Genomic DNA, 15,917 nt, shown 5'->3' with positions numbered 1-15,917 from the left:
AATAGTGTTGTAGTTCCTTTCACAGAATAATAACTTTGTGTCAGTGAACCTATTTTGTCGATTTTTTACTTATAAGCTCTTATAACATAAAAATATCAGTGTCTGTAAAAGATTTAAACTAGAGACATTTGCTCATATGATGGCAAAAAATAGTTAGTTCTGAACTTACCATTGAAATATTGGGCTTTAACGAAAACTGTAATTTCCATGGAAAGATTATATCGCAATTGGACTACTTCTTTTAGTTGAAACATATTCCATTGAAAAGAAACAGTAATGGATCTGCTTCATGCGAGATGGGGTAAATAGCTTTGAGTCACTTTTAAGAGCTATCATCGCTTGTCTAGCAACGCGTTTCTTGAGATTGAAAAATGAAATTAATATTTAAATTTCATCCTGAAAGACTGTTCATACAAACTAAAATACACAGTTGCAGTATTAAAACAAGAAAATAAATCATATTCTCTTCATTTTTAGTGGCACCGTTTCCGTATTCTTAACGTGTGTGGTAGATCGTAGAATTAATTACACATGCATTACTTACCAATATTTTAAGGCAGAGAAAATGGAAATTGTAGTTGTCTCGTCTTATTATTACAATGACTAGACAAAAATCATTTGGACCAATGATGTATTTTACAGACACTACTACAAATACAATTCGTTAATTTTTTAAAACAAAATAGGTTGTGGAAATAGTACTGGAAGCTGCGCAGCCCTCAGGTTGTATGTATTGATGGCTCCAATTACTATCAGAAGACGTATTTGTTTGCTCTGAAGTTTAGTAAATGTAAAGCTTCAGTCAACAGAAATTCTTTGAGTTAGCAACATTGTACGCCAACGCAGTGTCTCAATCCAAACTACCGTCAGCTACATACCTCTAGGTCGCCTTTTGGAGAACAGATGAAAGCTCCAGATAACTAAAATTCGTCAGCGTTACTGCTATGGAAACCCGGAAACGCTGCGTTTTTGGAAACGGGAAATTGTTGGGATTATGGAAAGTTCATAAACTGCAACAACAACTCAGGAACAATAGGAGTATTATTAATTAACATTCTCGCAAATTGAAAAACTGTACAACAACAGATTTCCGCTGTAATATAGCTCTGTTAAAAATAACAAATTTTGCACGTAGTAGAGTCGGATGTAATAAAAAGGATAACAAGAGCAGCACTGAAAATCTCAAAATACCTCTTGGGCTCTTCAAGCGGCGCTATTGTGTTAAAGAGCAGTGTGTCGGCTATTATTCTGGAAACAATGGCCGCAATATTGTATTGTGAAGATGTTTTTGTGCTCAAACGTAAGGCACAAAAGGTAGCGGCCGGGCATCGCCACGCCTTTGTCAGAGAAACTGCCCGGTCTGAAAACAGCACATGGAAAGGTGCAGGACCCTAATCCACGTCTGCAGAGCGGCAGGTCAAAGCCCACTCGACTCTGCGTAAAACGAAGTGTTAATGTCGGAAGGGAATGCACGCTCTACTCCCGTATGGATACTCAGACGAAAGACGGGAATCTGAAGGTTCTAGAAGCAGGGCCACAAACTCCAAGTTTCGTAGAATCCGTTGTAGAATTTTCGAACAACATTTAAGCACACGTATTACGACCTCTCTGCAGATCGACATTATTAACTCTCCCATATAGGAACCAACATTCCACAAACAACCGTCTATTGAAATGCAGCTCTTCTTGTTCCCTGGCGTGACTCCTGAGGTAGGATGACTATTTATTCATTTACTTATTAATTTATTTACGCATTTACTTCAACAGGGAACATTAGACACTTCAGGTCCACGCTTAAATCTACGCAGATATTCTTAGAGGGTCAACATTACACTTTTAACACTGAGGTGACAAAATTCGTGGGACAGCGATATGCACCCATACAGATGGCGGTGGTATTCCCCATACTAAGTATAAATAGGCAGCGTATTGGCAGAGCCATCATTCGTACTCAGATGATCCATGCCAAAAGGTTTCCGACATAATTATAGCCGCACGTCGCAAATTAAAAGACACTGACAGCAGAATGGGACATTCCATTTCGGAAATCGTTAAGGGATTCAATATACCGAGACACACGCCGAGAATACCAAAGTTCAAGCATTACCTCTCACCATGGACAAAGCAGAGTGGCCGGCGGCCTCCACATGACTTGCTGGAGAACTCAAAGACTCGATCCTCTATCTAGAAGAGTTACTGCAATATAAAATAACCCATATTTACGCGTAGTTCACGCTGCTGTGTTTAAATATTACTTATGTGGGATGTATTTGTTTGGGGAGAACAAGGATGTCTTGAAAGAAATGACTTACTTAATAAAGCATTGAACCATTTACCGTTCTTCGTGAATTACACGACGTGTTCCAGGAATTTTATTCCATTTTCAGTGTCAACTGTCTGCGTGTGTGATGTTCTGCTTCTCTTGTCCTGGAGTCGTCTTTTTGTGGTTTCACTCCAAGCGGAGAATCGAATAGTAAGTATCGCATGATTTTTTACTCGCTGATGTTGAAAACAGTAATTGTTATGTATCTACTTACGGGTATTGTGGTTCCGTTATACTGCACAAAACGGTAACTCATATAATTTAGAGAGAGAGGCAGAAAATTTCTCCATGATGAAAGTGGTACACGTGCACAAAAAACACTATTTTATAGTATAAAGGTGTGAAAATGTGTAAAATTTCCAATTTTCCAACTGAAGTATGACCACAGAAAGGGGAAGAGGAGAACACATGTCCATATATCACTTGCAATACCAATGTAAACAGCGACACTTGAGAATGGAAACAATTTCCTGAAACGTGTTGTGCTATATTTGATATAACATAAATCGTGCAGTTTTTTATTCTTTAAATAATTACCGACCTATTTGCAGGCTTTCGAAATCATCGATTATCGCGAAACAAATTAAACTTGGAGGAAATAGCGACGTAACACAGAAGTTGCTTACTAAAAAAGCTACACTATGAATAGATCATAAAAGTTGAAAACACACACATGAAAAAAAGTTTTGCATCACGCCAGTTCCCAGAAATCCTGAAGCTAGGTGTTGACTGTGGATATTATATCACAGAAACAGTCCCTTTGACTGTTCAGAGAGTTGACTATACTCGCCCAAAGATGTAAACAACCATGCATGAGCAGCGCCTATTAGACGGAGGGGGACCGACAGCCGATGAGTTCCAGTTATTCCACCAGTAAGGAGGTCCACGGCTTGTGTTGTCTGTACTTAACCATGCCTAGACGGTCGGTACTGCGGTTCGATCGGGATCGCATTGTTACTTTGTGCCAGGAAAGGCTCTTAACCAGGGAAGTGTCCAGGCGTCTTTGAGTGAACCAAAGCGTTGATGTTCGGACATGAAGGAGATACAGAGAGACAGGAACTGTCGATGACATGCTTCGCTCAGGCCGCCCAAGGGCTACTACTGCAGTGGATGACTGCTGCCTACGGATTATGGCTCGGAGGAACCCTGACATCAACGCCACCATGTCGAATAATGCTTTTCATGCAGCCACAGAACGTGTTACGACTCAAACTGTGCCCAAAAGACTGCATAAAGCGCAGCTTCACCCCTGACGTCCATAGCGAGGTCCATCTTTGCAACCACGACACCATGCAGCCCGGTACAGATGGACTCAACATCATGCCGAATGAACCGCTCAGGATTGGCATCACTTTCTTCTCACCGATGAGGGTCGTATATGCCTTCAACCAGACAATCGTCTGAGACGTGTTTGGAGGCAACCCCGTCAGGCTGAACGCCTTAGACACACTATCCACCGACTGCAGCAAGGTGCAGGTTTCTTCAGTTTTGATATGGCATTATGTGGAGCCGACGTAGCCGCTGGTGGTCATGTAAGGCGCCGTAAAGGCTGTACGATACGTCAATGCCATCCTGCGACCGATAGTGCAACCATATCGGCAGCATATCGGCGAGGCATTCGTCTTCATGGCACCCCCATCGTGCACATCTTGTGAAAGACTTCCTTCAAGATAACGACATAGCTAGACTAGAGTGGCCAGCATGTGTTCCAGACATGAACCCTATCGGACATGCCTGGGATAGATTGGAAAGGGCTGTTTATGGACGACGTGAACCCCCCCCCCCCCCCCAACCACTCTGAGCGATCTACGCCGAATCGTCGTTGAGGTGTTGGACAATCTGGACCAACAGTGCCTTGATGAACTTGTCGATAGCATGCCACGACGAATAAAGGCATGCAAAAATGCTAGAGGGTGTGCTACTTGGTATTAGAGGTACCAGAGTGTACAGCTATCTGGACCACCATCTCTGAAGGTCTCCCTGTATCGTGGTACATGCAATGTGCGGTTTTCATGAGCAATAAAAAGGTCGGAAATGATGTTTATGTCGATCTCTCTTCCAATTTCCTGTAGAGGTTAAGGATCTCTATGAACCAAGGTGTTGCAAAACTTTTTTTGATGTGTGTAATACTGAATCGCAAAATGAAGGGAAATTAAATCGGTTCCACGTAAATGTGGTCTGCGCTGATCTGAAAATGTACGTCACGGCTCGGTACGAAAAAGAACACTTTGGTGAATCTCAGAAAAAAAGTGTGTGAAGGTTAATAAAAAAACAAGTCTTGCCCAGCTAATGAACATCTGCCGTTCCTCTGCCTGCCGCAGCCATGGATGAATGAAATCTATTTGCTGATGCAAACAAGTTCCGCACAGTCACTGAAGGTTGACATCACGCCAATACGTTTCGCCTTAACTGTGGTTTTTGGCCACGTCTCCGCACACTCTTGCAATGGGATTCTGCCTTCGGTACGAACGGCTCCATCGTGTGGAAACACGCCGCCTCCGCGTTGCTCGTACCTTATTTACAGATACAATGGCTTTACCTTCGGCGCTGCAGAAAAGGAGAGTAACTAAAGAGGCAATCGGTTTAAAAGCTGGAGCCAGGCCGCCGCACCCCTGAGGTCGGAGCGTGCGTCTGCTGGGGGAGGCGTCTTCTGCTGCTTTCCCGTAAACCAGTCTGTGCCGCCGACAATAGGGTCCGGGAGCGCAGCTACACGTGTGTCGAACGGACGCATGCATTCGATGCGGCAGCGACCTTCTGTCGCAGTGCGTCTACGATTCGTATCCGCTTCTTTCACTCATTATACAAGGTGTCCATAGATTACACCATGCAACAGGGAACAATTAAACTGCATGGAACGAGGTTAATCTCGTCAGTCCTTGTGTGCTGATAATGAACGTCAGTATGAAAATAGAAATATAGCGCTGGTTTTTGTTTTACACATGTAGCCATGTGTGGGAGTGTAGCCATGTGTGGGAGTGAAACATGAACGATAAATAGTTTGGACAAGAAAAGAACAGAAGCTTTCGAAAGGTGGTGCTACAGAAGAATGCTTAAGATTAGATGGGTAGATCACATAACTAATGAGGAGGTATTGAATAGAATTGGGGAGAAGAGGAGTTGGTGGCACAATTTGACAAGAAGAAGAGACCGGTTGGTAGGACATGTTCTGAGGCATCAAGGGATCACAAATTTAGCATTGGAGGGCAGCGTGGAGGTTAAAAATCATAGAGGGAGACCAAGAGATGATATACTAAGAAGATTCAGAAGGATGAAGGTTGCTGTAAGTACTGGGAGATGAAGAAGCTTGCACAGGAAAGAGTAGCATGAAGAGCTGCATCAAACCAGTCTCAGAACTGAAGACAACAACAACAACATTCATAACGAAAAACAGTAGATATTTATTGGCAACGTAGTATAACTGCTTCATACGACAAGCATAAAACAATATAAAAGAGGCGTTATTCAACTGGCAGGTAATAGCAGTTCTGTATTTTACTTTAGTTAGTTTTGTAGGTGATAGTGCTGGTAATGTGTACTGATATTTTGTTTTAAGGAAATTTTATGTACCTCAAAAAAATTGTTGTGAAGGAAACAGGTCTCAAAGGTGGGGACTAGAAGCACTTCAGGAAAAATTCCCAATACTGAACGATTCAGAAGTCAAAGAGGATGCCTTCGTTGCCCAACAGATTCAAGAGCTCTTCCGAGACAAGTAACTTGTTGAGAAGGATACTTCTGGAAGGTTTAAAAACGTTTGTTTCAATTTCTGAGGAAGCAAAACGGAACAAATTAGAAAGCGTCTGTGGGTGAAATGTTGTAAAAAGGGCGTTCAAAGAGTTTAGCACAGTCGTCTCTGAATTTGTATTTTTTGCAGGAGGAGAACGAAGTTTTTTGTGATCATACTTGAAGCATTTAGCTATACATTGAGCCTACTCATTGTAGCCTTCCTCATCTGTGATGCATCTGACCCAACCTTATTTCCATGATGTAAGTGCTCTTTGGTATAATTCTGGTAATTGACTTTTACACCATCGCTTGACGCAGGAAATAAGGTCTTTCTAACTATCAAATGTTTTACCGCCCAGGTGGTCCTACAGACGACCAAAGAGGTAAAAGTCAAACGGAGCCAAGTGAAGACTACAGGGAAGATTGGGAACAATTTTACAACCCATTTTCCTGATTTTCTCCTGCGTCATAAGGGCTGTATGGGGATTGGCATTGTCATAGTGTCGTCTGATGAGCTGACCCTGAAGCTGTGGTATGTGGGTGTTGATGGCACGTCGCAGTTTGTCCAATGACAAACAGTAACGGTCTCGGTTAATTCTGGAGACAGGTTCCAAAAAGCCAATGAGAATGAGGCCACAGTGATCCCAGAAGAAGGGGGCAATCACCTTGCAGCCTGCTGTTCGTGAAAGTCTTGGTTTCTTCTTCCGAGGGGAACCCCGATGACGCCACTCCATGGAATGAGTTTCAAGTGACTGTACCAGTGATACCACACTGCCCAATGACAAACGAGTCATTTCAGCAACCTGCCGTGTCGTCACCCATCTGTTATTTTGGATAATTTGATTAATGGTCTCCTTATTCACATCACAAACTGCCGTCGATGGTCTACCGCACCGTGGATTGCCCAGTAGAGAGAAATCACTTTCTTGAAGCCTCTGAAACATCGCTGGATACTGCTGCGATCCACTGTGTCCTCCCCATAAACGGGGAACAACTTCCTGCGAAGCGATGTGGCAGGGTCATTGCCGGTCTTGAAGAGGAACTCCTTCACCTACCGTTCTCGTAGCCCACATCTACTTCACGGTCAATTATGGTTCACCTGTCTGTAAAATAAAATACTTTTACATACCAACTTGTAGCTAAATGTTCCAAGTATGTTCACAAAAAATTTCATTCTCCTCCTGCAAAAAATAAAAAAATTAGAGACGACTGTGCAAAACTTTTGAACACCCTTTGTACTTATGAAAACCTTGACTATATAATATGTCTCTGAAATTCACTTCTTTCATGCCCACCCCGATTTCTACCATGAAAACTGTGAAGCATTTTCAGACAGAATGTGTGAGCTATTTAATCAGGAAGTTGCAGTCATAGAGAAGAGTAACTTACAAGAGATAAACCGAGCTGAAACGTGCAGCCGATTTATAGTTCGATCAAAAATTGTTCAAAGTATCGGGTCAGAACATTGATGGCAGTAACAGTGTTTATAGTAACTTATTGAGTCTTTAGGACTTTATTAGTACCAACGTTGTTCTCTTTATAAATGCGTATTATAAAAATAACTATGCAGTTTGCGTGCCACTAAATCTCAGAAACGAGTCCCGGCAGTTTCAAGGGAGTTACATGACGTGGTAGCCCTCTATCCCCCATCCATGAAGAAGGTTCCGGTTTTCCCCCGAAGGGCGTACTTTTGAAAATGTAAGGGCTGGGAATTTTCACCCTCTAGAAATTTCTAGAACATTTCATAACATCTAAGTGTATTCCAGAACATTCTAGAGTATTCGACAGCATTCCACATCTTCCTCAGAATGAGTCGAGGTGTTCTGGAATGTTCCGGAATTGTCTGAAACATTCGGGAAGATTCCAGAAAATTGGGGAACGTCCAGTAACATCTCAGTTCAAGGTGTAACATTCCAGAACACTGTCGAATTACGTGGAATGCTCTGGAACGTTGTGGACCATTCGAAGCCTTTTTGATATGTTTTGGATTTCGCCACTGGTGGGGTACCCGTTGGTAGGGGTAGGGAGGAACCGAAAACGTAGTGCACTGAGTGAATAAAAGCAGACAGTTAAGTGTGTTAGTCGAAATGATACAGTAATATAAATAGAAAATAAAGTGTCAAAATTGTATAAAGTGTGCTCAGTGCATTTGTTAATAAAAAGTTTCAACGCGCAAGTCGCCGAAGTGCCGTCAACTCAAAACAATTGCACCAGGCGATCGGTATACCCGACGGGAAGCCCAGGCCACACGAAATTTCATTTCAATAAAAAGTTGATTTGATATATATTTTAGACAATGCGCAAACGTAAAAAAGGAGGAGACCTTGCCAATACTGAATCAAAACGGTGGAAACAAAAAGAAAAACGAAACAGATGAAGAGCGCGAAGCACGTTTAAGTTCCCAACGAATGGCAATGAGCACCGTGAGAAGCAAAAAAACCGAAGAACAATGAAGTGAACGGATTGAAGAATCAAGATTTTCGACTCAATCTTATAAAAAACGACTGCGAACTCAAAGGGGCCATGGAAATATCAACCTTTGAGTGGCACCGACGAAGTCAAGTAAACAGTACAGCTAATAAATGAAGCATTACACTACCGTCCGACGAAAGAATATACCAAGCATAAACATGTCGTAGTCGGAAAATGGATAATACCTGCAAATTTTGCAACACAAAAAACTTCAGTAGAGAAATATCAGGATTCTGCTGCATGAATGGAAAATTAGACTACCACACTGGAAGCACCACCGGTGCAATTTTTACATTACGTGACCGTGGAAAATCCAGAATCAAAACATTTTCTTCAATATATAAAATCGTAAAACGCCTCCGTCCATATGTCTTCTTTCGGTGTCACTACGATCAACACTAACAGACATGAAATCGATTACGTTTTTTCCATCCAAGGACAAACCTGTCACAACATGAGATCCTTACTACCACTACCCAAAGAAGACCATAAATTTCTGCAAGTACGTTTAATCGGAAATGAAGAAACAGAAACTGATTGACGATGCACAAATATCAGTGGATTGAGACGAGAAGTAGTCCAATATATACAGAGGATCTTACACATATCCAACCAAGTGATTCACATATTCAAAACAGCATTAGATCGAATGATTTCTGATGATTATAAAGTTATAGCTCGAGCCGACAAAAGACCATCTGGCGAACACGAAAGTCGATTTATGCACTCCCGATAGACGAAGTCGCTATACTAATTGTGGATACAAGCCGTGACATAACTGTGCAAACGGAGGACTACAACGCATTGGAGAGATACACAGTTCATATGACGCCCTCCAATATCCGCTAACATTTCTGCACGGAGAGGACGGATATCATTTTAATGTGAAACAATTTGAACTTGAAACAGGCATAGAAACAAACAAAAAAGTCAGCTCCAGTGAGTTCTATGCTTACCGCTTAATGGTCACAGAGAATAAAACATGCAATCATATTCTCGACGCTCGTCGTCTATTCCAACAAATCCTGGTAAATAAGTATGCAAAAACAGAGGCGGAACGGGTGCTTTACATCAGAAGAATCAGAAGAATCAGAAGAAATTACGCAAGGAAGAATACATGCACCTTCGAGACGCAATAATAAATAATGGAAATATTGACGACTTTGGAACAATGGTAATCTTACCCCCATCACACATAGGAAGTCCGAGATACATGCACGGATACACTCAAGATACATGGCCTACATAAGAAAGTACAGACGACCTGACCTCTTCGTAACATTCACATGCAACTCATCGTGGCCAGAAATCAAAGAACAACTAAGGGAAGGACAAGCTCCCCATGCGTCAACACGATATAATAGCCACAGTTTTCCGACAAAAACAACTGAGTTTCATGGAAGTCATCACAAAGTACCACATCATTGGAACCGTTGGGTGCTGAATGTACACAATCGGATGACAAAAACGAGGACTGCCTCACACACACAGTCTCAAATGGCTACACGAACGAATTCTTCACATGGCTATCAAAAAAATCGTACAAGATGAATTTCCCAATCCACAAGAAGATCCGGAACTGCACGGCATAGTAGTGAAAAGCATGATTCACGAACCATAAGGGTCATTAAACCCACAATTCGCAGTATATGGGTAATTAAAAAGGTGAATAAAAAATTCTCCAAAACCAGACTTGGACGACACACAAATTGGAGTTGACGACTGTCCCAAATACAGACTACGATTACCCAAAAACGAAGGCTTCACAACAGATATACGAATACGTGGCAGCGAGGAACTGGAAATAAATAATCAATGGGCAATACCGTACAACAAACATAATGTTCCAAGCATACGTAGAATACAGAAATTCATTGAAATGCATCAGATATGTCTGTACGTGTGTGAACAAAGGCAGTTACATGTCACAATTTCAAACAACCAAAGGCAGCTAAATACAGAACAGGAACGACGAGATTCTCATGTACCAAATGGGAAGATACATCAACAGTAAGCCGGCCGGAGTTGCCAAGCGGTTCTAGGAGCCACAGTCTGGAACCGCGCAAAATATTAGTACTCAGCTTTCCAAACCGAGCACCAAATTTCTGTTGTTTTTTGAACTATAGATTTCCGAAGTGTAAAATTGCAGTATACTGCATTGTAGAGAGAGATTATTGTGATACATTGTACGATTAAGCGTCTACAGTGTTACAGTATTCCTCGAAAGCTATCGACAGACTGCGATGAACCGTTTCCATTCAACCTGCCGCCAGCGGCAGCAAAAACGTATCGAAATTACCGAAAGGATATCATATCGCTCAAAACGAGCCACCGAAATTGGAGAACGGAGTCGTGGGTTGATTTTAGAGCTGCCAAGAGAGATACTTCTATTTTCCATACTCAGTATCCTCGTTTTAATCTGCTCGCCACAATATTTGAAGATATAATAACCCCACTGCATACTGGTGGTGGATTACCGAAGGTAATCCCTTCATTTTATCGGTGACGTTTCAATTTTCTGTCGGTTCCAATCACTCACCTGCAGGCAAGTTGTAATTTTACAGAAAATTTAATAATTATACCGGCCAGTACATCTCATAATACGTGACTGTTAACGAGTAAATTTTCCACACAATGACGTCGCAACTGAGAATATAAAACTCAAACTGCATTAACACAGCTTTTCAAGTGTGGAACACTGAAGGGCAAATTAAACCCAGGGAACAATACGCTGTACTTTATGACTCTATTCCACCATTGTGGTGAGATATTTGAGTGTTTAGAAACACAATTTTCTTCGTAGCTGAAACAAGTACATCTCTGAATTTTGTTCTTGATGAGCTAAATTTCGCCACTAAAATATTTCTGTACCTTTTCGAGTGTCATTTTCGGGTACGGTTTTCAGGAATGGAATATGCCACAGTAACCCAGATTTATGGCCATGGGAAAGACACAAACGATCAATACTGCATTCAACTATTGTCAGCCTTCATAGATTTGTTGCCATTGATGTGAAATGTGCAGTACTCACCGTATGGAGTAATGGGTGACCTTACAAATGTATACTTTACATGTATCAGGAATGTGTGTGTGATTCATGTAATCACCACCAAAAGCACTGTACAGAAAGGGTCAAAGAGAGCGTTTCGCTTGTTTGTGAAGCTGTTTCAGTAACCAAGATGCAATTCCGAACGCACTTTTAACAAGTGACCAGCGCGTAAGAACCAAATATTACTAAGGGTGTCGTAGGATATTTTTGTCCCGCAGAAGGCATTGTCGCTTGTAGATGCGGAGGCAGATACTAGAGAAAATCCCACACTTGAAGTCCTTCTTGAGCTTTTTTACCTTTCTCTTTCCTGTCTACATATTGTGACCAGAAGTCGTATTCTAAGTCATAAGTGGTCGTGCATTGCCAGGGTGGTGCATCCACTGATTTGTACGCTACTTCTGCTTATTTCTTCGTCTCATGACTCGTTCAAATGTCTTAGAACCTTACGATAAACACTTAACTGACTAGCGGACTAGGAAACAGAATTTCTTTATGACCAATACCGACGATATAAACACGAAATATCGATCACGACTTAATGTTACTCTTTATTTCTTAAGTTTTTTCGCCGAGGTGTAAAAGGAGTTTTCCATTACGTCGATATCTGGTTACTTTTCTGTCATCGGCATAAATCCAACATTCGACGCTGGTGAAGACCATTGAAAAAAAGTGTGGATTGCCTTGAAGCAGCTGTTTACGTTCCCTGCACACTTCAAACCGATGTTGCTTCTGATTGTCTTGATGCCACTGTCGCACAAACTTCACCACAATCATTCTAGTGTTTATTCTTCTGACAGAATACACTCAGATGTTTCATAGTTTGTTTCCAAGTTGTTGCGGACGTCCTGAACGGTCAGTCTACGACCTTTTAGTCTCGGATTTCTCAATTTCCGAAAATACCAGTTGACGGCCATTCGGAATGTTCGTCATTGTAAGTCAGTGTTCCTCCGTTTTTGCTTTAAAAAGTCATATCACGCGTAAGTCTTAAAATGTCGGCTCAAAAAGATTGCTTCAACAGTTGGTGTGTTTATGCAACCGTTTTTCCAAGTTAAAAATATAATTTGATACAGACACGCTACAGTTTCACGTCAGTCATAGTAAAGCCGCAAAGTGATTGAAACATTGCAAAGGAAATATGAAATAATCTCACCATAAACTAAACAAACCACTCAGCCCTCTTACACTTGCTACAGCGATTCAAGAACCATATATGGCGCGACCCGTATAGATATGTTTGTGAACTCGTAACGAATTGCGTGCATGAAGTGCGGTGCGGTCACTCAGAGCGCGCAAGAACTGTCAAACTAGCTACTCGCTCTCGGCGTTGAATTTTGTAGGAATGCTCCAATACACCTCCCCTACGCCCCACCCCAACCCTCGTTGTATCGCCTACCCTACAATAGTTTGTCACCGGTTGCATTATCACCCTCTTTGTTTGTTGTTGATATGCTGTGTTGTGGCTTCCGAGACCGCACCGAGTGATGTACGTACGTGTTTTCTTCGCTGTAGTACAACATGTGTTCACACGAGCATGTCGCTTTTAACCAGCCTAAGATTGACGACGCTGTTAGTAGGTGGATAGAGGAAGATGTCGGTTTTATAGATAAAGAAACAGACACAAAAGGCGACGATTTTACAATGATCAGTGATCACAATTTACGACTCTGCTGGCGATCAAGATGATCATTCTGAGGAATAACTTCAGTACAATGGCGACGGACATCTTTCTGATTTTTCCAATAAAATACTTAAAGTGCCAGTTAAAATCATGTTTAGTCTTGGTGGTAGCACAGAAAAATGTAGACCCCACCACTGAATGTAAATTTTGCAGACTTTGTTTTTGTACCTACTGCGTGCGATTTTTATATGCAATTTCAAGGCCTGGAATGTAGTTTTATGCGAAAATTCAGTTGCTACATCCGTACTACAATTTATCAGAATTCAAAATTCAGCTCTATAACATTTTATGTACGTGTACTGCTGAAGAAACCGCACAAAAGTATGTCATTTTGTTTGGTAAAAAGTAAAGTACTGCAGGCTATATTTAGTGCAATAAAATCAAGCTGCCACGGTGAATAACGTGTTAATCGTAGGGGTGACAGAAAATCATCACCATCTCAGTGCTGGACAAGAACAAACACTGGGTGTGTGAGCATCTATACAATCTCCACTATCGCTACCTCGTTACGGGTCGCAGAAGCCACCAACCTGAGCGTGTGCCTCTGACCAACATCTGTCTTAGAGTAAGGGGAATTCGTCATTGGACGCTCGAACAACGAAGAGATGCCACCTCGAGCAATGAGTAGCGGTACACTTCGGTACACGTCGATGGCAATGCACTTCGCTTGGCCATAAGACTATAGTGAAGGAGTTCTTGTGAAGGGACGCCCAAACGGATGCGAGGGCTCACTCATACACTTGCCACAGTGATTCAACAGCGTATATTACAAGAACCTACTCCCATCATACGGATTAGGTATTCCTTTGCTCGCCTGTAGCATACCGCAGGTGATTTGCATCTTCATCGAGACGACACATAACTCTACCGCTGTCATATTGCCTCAAGCTGGCTTTAGAGTTGGAATAATAGGAGAGAGACCGAGAGGAAGTATGGAGCGTGCCATCAAGGAATTGTTGAGTCGTTGCGAGAACGTTATTGAGATGTTCAACAAACTCCGATGGTAGACGCTAGACAACAGGCGTTGTGCATCACGGAGAGCTGCATCTAGCCTGTCTTCCTACTGAAGACCACCACCACCATAACAAAACAACTCTATCATTTTCAATTCACTTATTCCAGTACACACAACCCGTCTATTTCCAGTTAATATTAGTTATTCCTCAGATAACACTGCAGGAATGAGGGCACAGTGCTTACGAACCGATACGATTTGCCTTTTCTTCGCTGTGGAAGCAAGTAGAGTTCCAGCGCCAGGGGCTGCGAGAGCAAGTCTCCGTATCCCCACTCATTAGTCATTTCAGTTTAATTACATTAAAACACAGGAGCTGGAGTCAATATTTGAATTCGGCGAGGCGACACTGGAAGGAATTCCCGTAATGAAAACTACCTCCCACTCTGCTACGACGCCCGTGGCTGTTCCCAGAAGCACGGGGATGAAAAACCTACTTAAGTCTACACTAAGTTTTATCGGGGTATCCATCGTATTGTTTCAAGTTAACGGGCGTCGCGGGAGCAATCCATTTGGAGAGCCCACTCCTGGGGCGGGGTGTACGAGTATTCTGCGCAGGCAGCCCTAGCCGCGCTGACTGCGCCTCTGCAACAAGTTGTTATGTGCATTTCAGGCGCATTCTCTCGTATTACCGGGGTTAAAATTAAAATCTTGTGTGCACATCCGAGGACACTGGTTAGCAAAAAATTAACTCCTCCTCTCTCCCTCTCTCCCCCCCCCCCCTCTTTTTTGTGTGTGTAAACTAGACCACACATTCTGGAAGCAAGTGGATGTTAGCATACGCCTGAACGATGCTGTTATCTCCTCTCCAAACTTGCTGTCAGTCAGTGATGAAAATATAAGCAACTGGATATTAAGAAAACAAGGAGACGTGTCGAGATTTACAAACGAATCAGAGATTTTAAGTTTTAATGTTTTTAACTCACAAATAAATTCAGTTTGATTACAAACAAAATCTGAGTGGTAATTGCTCCTCAATCATATATTTACAGTGCGAAAGACACAAAAATTTACGCCTTTTTGTTTTAACTGTAAAAAGGTGGTTGAGCCGACATTTCAATTCTGACTGTAACAACCAAGACCTTATATCCATTATGGATAAAACCAAAGTACATACATGATGTTGGCATGTGCGCCACAAAAGATCTCTCACAAGGAGTCGTACGATTTGGCCATCCAGCAAGTACGTAAATATTGTTCATTATTTCGTTATGCTTTTAGGATCTGTTCCAACCATGATTTCTGCTTTTCATTTTCTCTTGGACCAGATTTTGTTTCTTTATATTGTTGTGGGCCTTGGCATGGCTCCTATACACACAGCTGCGGTCCTTCAGGCTTTTGGTAACCTTCTTGGCAAGAGAAGCAGAGTTAAGAAGGAAAGCCTCTTTTCTTTGAACATGGGCAGCGAGGTCCGTATCGATCGACAAACCAGCAGGGAGAATTGGTACACTTGAACGCTGTTTTCAGAAAAAGCGGATAAACCCTGTCAGTCCAAAACGTTTCGGGACTGGATAAATACAGGTAGAGAAAAGTTAAGAAAAATGTTGTAATGCTTTAGGTGTTATGCACTGTGTCTCCCTACTTCTGTACAACCCCTCAGAACATTCACACAACAATGAAAAACTGTCAAAAAAAGTCGTTTCGAATGACTCGTGTCACA

This window comes from Schistocerca gregaria, chromosome 1, assembly GCF_023897955.1.
Source record: "Schistocerca gregaria isolate iqSchGreg1 chromosome 1, iqSchGreg1.2, whole genome shotgun sequence".
In the NCBI taxonomy this organism is placed as follows: domain Eukaryota; kingdom Metazoa; phylum Arthropoda; class Insecta; order Orthoptera; family Acrididae; genus Schistocerca; species Schistocerca gregaria.
Note: the sequence above shows the minus strand (reverse complement) of the source record.